At 36.9% G+C, this 10,807-nt stretch overlaps 1 protein-coding gene across 4 annotated transcripts in view; it reads left to right on the top strand.

The window, feature by feature from the left end:
- Positions 1 to 495: 495 nt before the first annotated feature.
- Positions 496 to 10,807, top strand: part of LOC150092624 (uncharacterized) — a 79,328-nt gene continuing 69,016 nt past the window's right edge. For 3 of the 4 annotated variants that reach the window (XM_090414664.1, XM_090414663.1, XM_090414661.1), the window contains exon 1: positions 496 to 927. The gene's annotated coding sequence lies outside the window, so the exon portion shown is untranslated. The remainder of the gene's footprint in view (positions 928 to 10,807) is intronic. The other variant, XM_090414662.1, reaches the window with a different exon arrangement.

Here is a 10,807-nt window from a genome sequence, read left to right as displayed (position 1 = left end):
TGCCAACCAACCAAACAAAAAAAAATTAAGTTGCTGCTCTCTGATTTGCTGATCCACAATCATGTCAAGAAGTTTAATAATATTGTGTTAGGAATATAGGAATATGTGAGTATCACTCACTTGAGTACACCCACGAACCACATATATGCACGCGCACGCACGCACGCACACGCGCGCACACACACACACACACACACACACACACACACACACTCTCTCTCTCTCTCTCTCTCTCTCTCTCTCTAGCGTGCATATATCACGCATTCACTTACGAACGTGTGCTCGCGCGCGCACACACACAGATTACACTAAAGTATTCCTCGAAGATCTTTTGAAATGCTACAAATTATTATAACTTGGATATCTTATACATAACTGATTTCCGTATGATGGCAATGGAGAATATCATTTGGCACGTATTCCGAATGCTGAGTGTCTTCTTATCAGTGATAGGTTGTGGCTTGGGTGATCCATGCGATTTATTCGAATCTTGTTGGAAATTCCAAAAATTTCCCAACTGGGGAAAAAAAATAAATAAATAAAATGAAATAAAAATAGAGACGGCGCGCTTAATCATTATGGATCTTGGCTGTAAACTTGTATTTTGGAATATACATTTTGTGAAATGGAGCTTTAGGAAGATTTTTTTATTATTATTATGATAAGAGGTAAACATATTTTCTGCTGTCAGATTAAAATGCATAATGGTGCGTAGTATTATGCAGGCAGCTCTTTTTGTGTGTTCATGTATACCAGTTATAACGGTTTTTGAGAAAATCTGTTAATATTTGCTAAACTATTATGTGTATGTGGTAATGCAATAGGTAAGAAAAAGAAGTATTAGGGTTGTTTTTATTCCGTGGCCAGTTTCCTTGTATTTGGATATGGATATACACTTCGTACACAGCATGAATGTATCTAAGCCTAGTAAGTTTCTGTATGTTATGCTTTATCCCTAACTTAACACACACATATATATATATATATATATATATATCTGATATGAAAAGCGTTTTACACGAAGTTGTATATTTATATTATATTCATTGTACAGTTTATATTTTGAAACATAGGGTTGCATCGTTTCGCAAGAAATATTTGATTATGTTATATAATGTAATGATCTATTTATTAAGTTTTAGATTGTGTTGTATTTGGTATCATTATTGTGTTAATATTATCCCCATGATTTAATAATGAAGGTAATGGGAAGAATTTGTTAGTTAATTATATATAATTATTTAAATTCAGTTCCCATTGATGAATATGCTTAATATTTACCCATCATCTCAAAAATTCTCACATTAACAACATTTTCGATATTCATAAGCGATAAAATACAACTTTCAAAAAATATTAATATATTATTTGTAATTCGTTAATGATTTTTATATTGTTTCCAAAATTATAAATTATTTATTTATTAAATAATTCTTATTTAATATTTGCCTTTTAAAGAGGCAAATATTAAATATCGTCGTCCTTCATTTGTACATCGGCACTCTATCAGTTATTATTATTGTCATTATCATTTTTTAATATTAATTCTAATGCCCACTAAAAGTTAAAAATGCATAGTGCACTAATGTATTGTATGTTTAGGATTTGATGGATTAAAAAAAAAAAAAGGCGGGGGGGGGGTAGTGTTTACATGTCTTAAACCAACCTGTAGATTGTAGTTTTTGGAAAATGCAAATGATAGATTCCACTGAATTCAAGTAGCAGTGATACATAACTTCATAAGGAGATATAACTATTTGCAGGTGACAACTTCTTCCTTCTAGTAGTTTTTCTGGTGTTTGTTTATTTATTTTTCTATAGAAACTGTACTGAAATCAAAACCCGATTTCTGTTATAATAATGTTTTTTTTTTTTTTTTTGAAGTTGTTATTTATCAAACTTTGTTATGGAATATATTGGAAAAGTTAATTTATATGGATTTTGGATTTGTCCACACACAACTAACTTTCGGGTTTACTATTTGTATCCCAAAGGAGTTTTGATAGGAATCCAACCACATTTTTTTTTTTTTTTTTTTTTTTTTGCGGGGGGGGGGGGGGAGGGGGATGGGATGGGAGGACTTAAAATTTTTGAAATGACAAAAATTATATACTGGACTATGATGTACTGCTATGCATATATTAATCTAGTGACATTTATGGTTGAAGGTGTGTTTTGTTTCCAAGGAAAATAAACTGTTCAGTAGAAAGCTGTCTGAGAGTTTGAACCACTCCCAGTTAATATTTTCACTTGTGATGTGCTGTTTCCTATTTCCTTTTACATAATTTCTTTCTTGCCCTATGGGTTTGTGCTATTGATTGGCTCATTTTTAGTTATGAAAGAACAGGTGAATAAGAATAAAAGAGTAATAGCATTTTCTTTTGCATATGTGCTGTGATTTTATGAGATAGTTCCTCAGAAAATAGGGCTGTTCAAAATACTGGAACTTTAACTTTGATATTAAACAAACAAATAAGATTCTTTGAACATGTAAAAAAGAAAACTTTTTTTTTTTTTTTGCAAACATAGTATACTTGCATTTCAGCTTTCCCCATTCAGTCATCCCCTTTTGTGTCAGCATCTACCAAGTTAGACTTTCCCTTTGCCTTCTGGGATCCATAACCAAGCCATCATTGAATCCCCTGCCTGTTCTCAGTACATTATTATTATTATATTTATTATATGACACCTCCAGGGAGTCCAAAGACTCATCGAGGGAGGCACTTGCTCCACAACTCAATCCACCAACTTACCGCAACTATACCAACGCCATCTATCGCCAACCACCACCACTGGTATTTCTACAGACAATCGCAAACATCCATGCCCACGGTGGGATTTGAACCCGCAGCCTTTTGGCTGGAGAGCAGATGCACTAACCACTCAATAATTTAATACATGCCAGGAATTTAATGGCATGTATTAAATTCCTGGCTTGCCTCTCTATTTCCATCATCTTATACTGGGTGATTTTTGCTGTGTTTGTTTCTATAATTATCATTTGTTATATACTGGGTGATTTTTGCTGTGTTTGTTTCTATAATTTATCATTTGTTATATGTTTGAGGCAAAATATTCTTAATATTTTACACAAACATGCTATATATTTAATATAGCATCCCATTTTCCATGTCTCTTATCCATATAATAATATGGCCTTGACAAACAATGCATATTTGAAGAAAAAAAAAACTTTTCACATATATTACAGATCTTCATTAGTAAGACATAATTGCATGTATGACTGAAGCTTTTTTTCTTTTCACGTTTCTGTTTTTATGTGAAAACAGTATATTCCAGTTCCTTTCCTTTAGTGTTACATGGTGATCAGCATTCATTTTCATAAAATTATGGTCTTCTAGTATATTCCAGTTGTCAATTATCAGTTTAACAAAATGATAATTTTGTTAAACTGATGCAATCTGTTGAACAAAATTATCATTTTCATTAAGATTTTAGTATTCTTTTTCTATTAATGATGAAAAGTGCCAAAGAGGCTTCAACTTGGCCATGAATGAGATTAACCATCAAACATGGAGCAGTTGTAAATATGATTATATTTTCATGAACAGCACTGAAAAAAAAAAAAAAAAAGTGCAAGTGCTTTGCAGGTATTTGTAGTTAAAAAAAATTGTAATAATCAAATTTACAAGTGATTACCATCATAACATGGTGTGCACAAAAAGTCAGTTGGAACAGACAAATATGCAGATCTTGAAGAAAGCGCCAATATGAAGAAAAGATTTTGAGATGATAGGTGGAAGAGCAAACTATACATGAACAATTAGCCTAAATGATTTTTTTTGTTTGTTTTTTCAAAAAAACAACCTTATATTGGCTGAACTACAAAAGGATTATATAAATTGTAATAGAAAAGAGCTGTAGCCAAAATGAAGGCTGTAAGAAATAAATATTAAATCATGGAATGATTTCATTTCAGAATTAATAACTGAATAACTGATATTATTAATCCAAAACGAGAAAATATATGATATTAGAGTAGCATCAGTTAGGTAAAGAGGTGAGAGATAATGCAAAGATTATTATTGCACAGGCTCCTCCATGGAGACCTAAGATTCATCGTTGGAGATCCAAACTGCCAACACAGTATCTGCCATGCCTCTCCTTGAAACCATTGACAGACATAGCATTAACAACCAACTGACTCGGGCAACCCATTTCACTCACCACTCACCACTTTAATAACTACAACAATTATTATTATTATTGCACCCTCTGGGAGGTTCATTCAACTGACAACATATTTATCATACCGAATCTTAAAATCCTTAACACTCCTTGCATTAACAACTCATTCTAGTAATGCTTTCCATTCACTGATAATTCTCCATCTAAAAAATCTACTCCTCTCACCCCTCTTCACCACACTCATACATAACTTCTGGGGATGACTTCTGGTTCTTCCCTTCTCACCTTCTACTCTTTTTGTAATCTCATCTGGATTAATCCGATAAAATCCTCTCATTAACTTAAATGTCTCTGTCACATCACCTCTTTTCCTCCTATCCACCAAAACTGCAATCCACATTTTTTCAACCACTCTCCATAGCCTGCAGCCCAAAGTCCTGATATTGTCTTAGCACTTCCCTTCTGGTTCTTCCCTTCTCACCTTCTACTCTTTTTGTAATCTCATCTGGATTAATCCGATAAAATCGTCTCACTAACTTAAATGTCTCTGTCACATCACCTCTTTTCCTCCTATCCACCAAAACTGCAATCCACATTTTTTCAACCACTCTCCATAGCCTGCAGCCCAAAATCCTGATATTGTCTTAGCACTTGCCTCTGGACCCTTTCCTTTGTCTCCACATCAAACTGAAAACCAGGTGACCAGATTTGAGTACAATAGTCCAAGTGTGGTCAATATATAAACTATATATATATACAAACTATATATATAAGTGTGAAGGTGAGTAGCACAATCACTTCCTTTTCCCTACATGTTAGAGTACTTCTTATCATAGCAGCACTATGATGTACAGCCTCTGCAACACTAGCAATATGCCCTCTCAACTTCATTTTATTGTAAATCATCATCAAATTCCTGATATATACCGTCAAGGGGTGTACAGTATTATCAACCATAACTCTCAAATCTATCTTCTCTATTACAAAGGTATTACTGAATATACAAAGGTATATTTAAGAAAGTTATTAGAATGGAACTGTTTCTATTCCATTCTTCTACTATTTTTCTTTCTTTCTTTCTTGTGATTGCTTTCAGATCATTACTTCTCTTTTAAAATATTATTCAAGAAACATATCTAAATATATCTGCAAATGATTTTTATTCTCTATAAGGAGTAAGCGAGACTTTTTTTTTGGAGATTGAGGAAACAGTTCGGTGTCCATTGGTAGCTAATCAGAGATGGCTATCCCAAGACTCTCACTAATTATAAATGATATCCAGTGAAGAGAGGCAGACATTGAAACATAAGGAAGGTTAGTCAGTACTTTTCCCAGGTATGAAAGTGATCTGATGAGGTGGAGAGCAAGGATTATGAATGATATGTTAGCAAAAATGTGCGAAGAGAAAGGAGTGCAGTTTGCTAATGTGTGGAATGAGTTTGAAGGATGAATTGCTATTATTATTATTATTATTTTGGGCGACTCCAGGAGTCCTTAGACTCATCGAGGGAGGCCCTAAACATCATGTCCACACAACTATGCGATTACATTCTCACAGTATCTATCATACCTTGTCTTGAACTCGTTCACCGTCATAGCACCCACAACAGACTCTGGCAGCTTATTCCACTCATTTACCACTCTAAAAGTAAAGAACCCAGCTCTAACACCCCTGTTAACCACACTCTTGCCCAGCTTCCATAGGTGTCCCCTAGTTCTCCCACCACCAGTCCTGATCTCAAAAATATCCTCTGAATTAATCCTATAGAATCCCTTTAGCAATTTGAATGTCTCAATCATATCTCCCCTCCTCTGCCTATCAACTAGTTTCTGCAACCCACAAATCTTCAACCTGTTCTCATATGGTTCATTCCATAGACCTGTTATCATCTTAGTCACTCACCTCTGGATCCTCTCCACCTCCTCCCCATCAAGAAGAAACTGAGGTGACCAAATCTGGGCACAGTAGTTGAGATGAGGTCTTATCAAGGCTCGGTACAGAGGTACAATAACTTGCTTGTCTCTGCTCGTCAAGGTATTTTTCAACAACCAAGTGAGTTGATGAGCTGATTTAGCTACTTTTGCAACGTGTCCCCTAAACTTCATCTCCCTATCCACCAACACTCCCAAGTCCCTCTCATCAATCTCTTGGAGTACAGTTCCACCAATGTGGTATACTGCTGCTAATCTTTTCACCCCAAAATGCATAACCTTACATTTTGTCACATTAAATTGACATCCATTCTCCTTATCCCAGAACTCCAATCTATCTAAGTCATCCTGCAAGACTTTGACATCTTCTGCATTCACTATTGCCCTACCCAACTTTGCATCATCAGCAAACAAATGAATTGTTCCACTTAGATCCTTCCCTATATCGTTAATGAACAGATTAAACAGCAGTAGTCCAAGAACAGAACCCTGCGGCACACCACTAGTCACAGGCCATCTTTTGGACTCTACTCCTGAATAAACTACTCTTTGATATCTCTCCATCAACCAACCACCTATCCATCTCACCAATCCTATATCTATTCCCATATGTTGTAGTTTACAGATTAGTATTCCATGTGGTATCCTGTCAAACACCTTTGCCAGGTCCAGCAGTATCACTGTAAACCCATTTCCCTTATCCAGTTCAGCTGTCACCTTGTCATAAAACTTGAGCAAGTTACTGATGCATGATCTACCCTTCACAAAGCCATGCTGTCCCCTGTACAGTATCTCGTTTTCATCATTCCATTCCTGTATTTTTCCCTTGACTACTTTCTCTAAGACCTTGACAACGACTCCTGATATGCTGATCGGTCGGTAATTTGCAACCGTAGTCTTGGATCCTCCTTTATGCAGTGAAACTATTTTCCCCTCTTTCCACACCTTCAGAACTAAACCAGACCTGAGACTCAGATTAAACAACATGGTCAAGGGCACTGATAATTCTTTAGCCACTTCATGCAAGACCCGTGCCGGTATACCATCCAATCCCACAGATGTGTTCACATTAAGGTTCTGTAATAGACTAGTCACCTCCACTTCATTCATCACTATTCCCATATAAACTAATGGTTCCTTCATTTTTTCAATGTCACCACCTGGTTGATATGCTTTTGCAAAGTGCGCGCTCAGTAACTCCGCTATATCGACTGATTCAGTGACCTCCTTACCATCGTCATTCCTTAAAATCATTTTGCCGTGTACAGTTTTTTTCTTGCTTGCAGCATATTGAAAGAACTGTTTGGGATTCTCTTTTGCTTGCAAAGCTAGTTTCCTTTCATAATCCGCTTTTGCTTTTTTTACAACACTCGTTACCTTTCTGGCCTGCACTTTATACTGTTCGTGTGCCTGCAGGTCACCCCTTTCTTTAAATTCCTTCCACAGTTGTTTCTTTTTTTGCAGCTCAAGCTTAATGGTGTTATTCATCCATTTAACCCCTACTTGTTTTACTATTTGGACCCTAGGTATACAATCAGCCATTACCTCCTGTAAATGCCTTGACCACTTCCCATGCTCTATCGACATCCAGCCCTTGCAGTTGTACATGCCATGGCACTGATCCAAGCAATCTCCTAAGCTTGTCATACTTGCCAGCACGGTAATTCTACATATACCCTGTCTTAATCGAAAATTCCACACCTTTAGCCACTTCCCAGGTCAAGACCTTATGATCACTCTCACCAATATGTGGCAACATGGTCATATTCATTACAGTCAAATTCTCAGATGCTATTACCAGGTCAAGCACTCTCACACCCCTAGTATTTTCAATTACATGCTGTCTCAGATAGTTATCCCTTAATAATTGAATAAAATCCTTTTCCTTCCTCACATGTGTCCTCTCCTCCTTCTAATCAATGTTACCATAGTTGAAATCCCAATAATAATTACCCTCCTTCCACTCATTTCATCAATTTCCCTATGCATACTATCTCCACCATCTATTCCATCACCTGGTCTATAGCAGCACCCAACTGTATATTTTATTCTGCCAGTCTTAATCTCACACCAAATAGCCTCAAATGAGCTCCTTTCACTATCCTGCGATACCACTTCAATTCTCCTTGGCTGCAGTTCATCAGCTATCATCAATAATACCCCTCCCCCCCCCATTTTATTCTCTCTGTCCCTCCTAAACACACTATAACCTCACATTCTATCCCAGTGGAATGCTATATTGCTATAAAACGGTGATGGACTACGTTTGAATGGTTTTGGTGTGAGTCATTTGGAGAGACTGCTGCTGCCACTGGAAGGGAGAGTAATGAATCTGAGCAAGTAAGAAGCAATGTGAAAAAGCAGGAGAGCAAGGAAGGTGAGATTGAAGTGGTCCTTGTGAATGGAGAAGTGGATAGCATGAGTGTAGAGAATGAGAGAACAAGTGTGCAAGATACAGGGAAATGGGAACAGTCAGGGTGGACAGGGGAACATGGCATGAGAAAGGTTGATGCTCAAAGAGAAAGTGAATGAGTGTGTAGACAAGAAAGGAATGGGATAGCCTTGGATGTAGGAAGACCAGTTGGATTTGAAAAAGGTTCTGGATGTGTAAGGAGAAAAAGAAATAGCTTGAGGAAAGTATGGGGAAGTCACATCTAATAAATGGTATCAGTGACACTTGTTATAGATCCAGGAATGAGTTATGTTTGTCTACAAATGCTAGAAGTATCAGAAACAAGGGAACTGTAATGGTTGCATTGATTGAATTCGTTCACCCAAAAATTGTTGGAATAAGTGAGACATGGTTGGATGAGGATGACATCCTGACAGGAATAGAGACAGAAGGTTATAATATTTTTCATGAAATGAAAAATATTATGAAAATGAAATGAAAATATTATGAAATGAAAATATTAAAAAAATATTATTAAAATGAAACTTCCTAAGAATTAAAACTAAAGTGGAATGCTATCGATGATAGAAAAGGAGTTATGTCCATACAAAGTAGAGATGCAAAAGGGAAATAGTGGCAGTGGTTTTGAGGCAGTATTTTATGAGATAGAGGAGGTAAATAGAATCAGATACTTAAATCAGATGTTGCTATACATAGTCTTGCCATAAATACTGTTACAAATTCCAAGCACTATTGCTCTACCCACAGAATTGTGCAAGCCCAGTTCTGTTAGTGGCACTGTGCAGAGTCAGTATTTGTGTTTATCAGTAGAGAGTTATCTATGTGGGTTAACATGCAGTGGGGAGATTATGAGAACTGTGTAGCTGTTCACAAGGTTGAAATACAGCCACCTGTTATTTTTAGCATGCTAAAATCATTCAGGATCAGCAGGATGTTTGTGTATCGGCCTATTGTTATAATGATAGAAGACGTATCTGACAGCCAATGAACAGGTCGACTATTATGTGCATTAGGACACAACAGCTTGTGAGGGCTGTGAAGGCATGTGAAAATGTAGAAAGGGATGTCGCGAGAGAGAGATGAATGTTCTGCAGAGAACTTTCATGTGTACTAACTGATCACCTGAGGGTGAGAGTCTATTGTTAATATACTGGAAACTTCCTAAAACCACTACTAATGCAGCAGAGGGTGATAACATCAAAGGCACTTCTCTGGCAGTATGCGAACAACATATACAGAGATATCATCTTCACAGATGAGTGTCACTATTCAAGAGTCATTTAACCACCAAAACAATCAGGTATATGCCTGATGGTTATACAGCATGTGCCATAGCACCCAGGATTCAGAGAGGTTGTCACCCTGCTTCCGTGATGGCCTGGTGGAGGGTGACATATCAGGGGTATCCAAGTTATGTTTCTGTGAGCAAGGGGTCAAAACGTCTGCCAAAGCATATCAAGACACTGTTCTGGAACCTATGGTACAGTCCCTGAACAACACCTTGTTTCACTGTAGGTAGGTAGGTAGGTAGTGGACCTTCCACCAGAACAGCCCCTGCACACAAGGTGAGGACCACGCAACAGCAGTTTGAGGCAAATGTGCTCGACCATGTATCACCATCTGATTGGCCATCTGGAAGTCCTGATCTGCCATTGGACTTCGAATTGTAGTTGGAGCTTGAGAGAGTAGCCTGCAAGAAACGATATCCCAGCATCATCAGCCTGAAGGTGGATTTGGAGCGAGTAGTGACAGCATTTCCATTGGATGTTGTGCATGTTGCCATTGATATGTCGCTTCGCAGACTTCGAGTGTGCTTGAAGACAAATGGGGACATTTCAAACATTGAATGCTGCTATGTGCACATCATTATAAATGTGGTTTTATGTGCTGAAAGCTCTAAATGATTTACTGATAGATTAAAGGTTTATGCATTGTTCAAGTTGGAACAGTGTTTATGGCTAGAGATAGGTAATGTGGAGGGTCCTATGAAATATATAAGCAAATTAGCCAAGCAAATAGGAAAAGGGTGATCATTATGGGTGTTAATTATGGCAACATAAATTGGGATGATGAGTTAGCAACCAGAAGTAAAGAAAATTAATGAGGGAGATAGATACATAGTGGTATACTTAGTTTTGCAAAGACTTTTGATAGATTACCACATAGGGTTGGTTATTAAATTTGTGCATTGGATTTGAGATTGGCTGTCTGATAGGTATTATCAAGTTGTGTATGGGGAAGTAATATTCTCAATCAGAATTGTCACTAGCAATGTTCCTGTTTTAGGGCCATTGCTGTTTAATCTGTGTGTTA

The sequence above is a fragment of the Typopeltis vanoorti genome, chromosome 25 (assembly GCF_054136105.1).
Source record: "Typopeltis vanoorti isolate ZY-2024b chromosome 25, IOZ_Tvanoo_1.0, whole genome shotgun sequence".
Lineage (NCBI taxonomy): Eukaryota > Metazoa > Arthropoda > Arachnida > Uropygi > Thelyphonidae > Typopeltis > Typopeltis vanoorti.
Note: the sequence above shows the minus strand (reverse complement) of the source record. Positions and strands in the feature narration are given on the sequence as shown.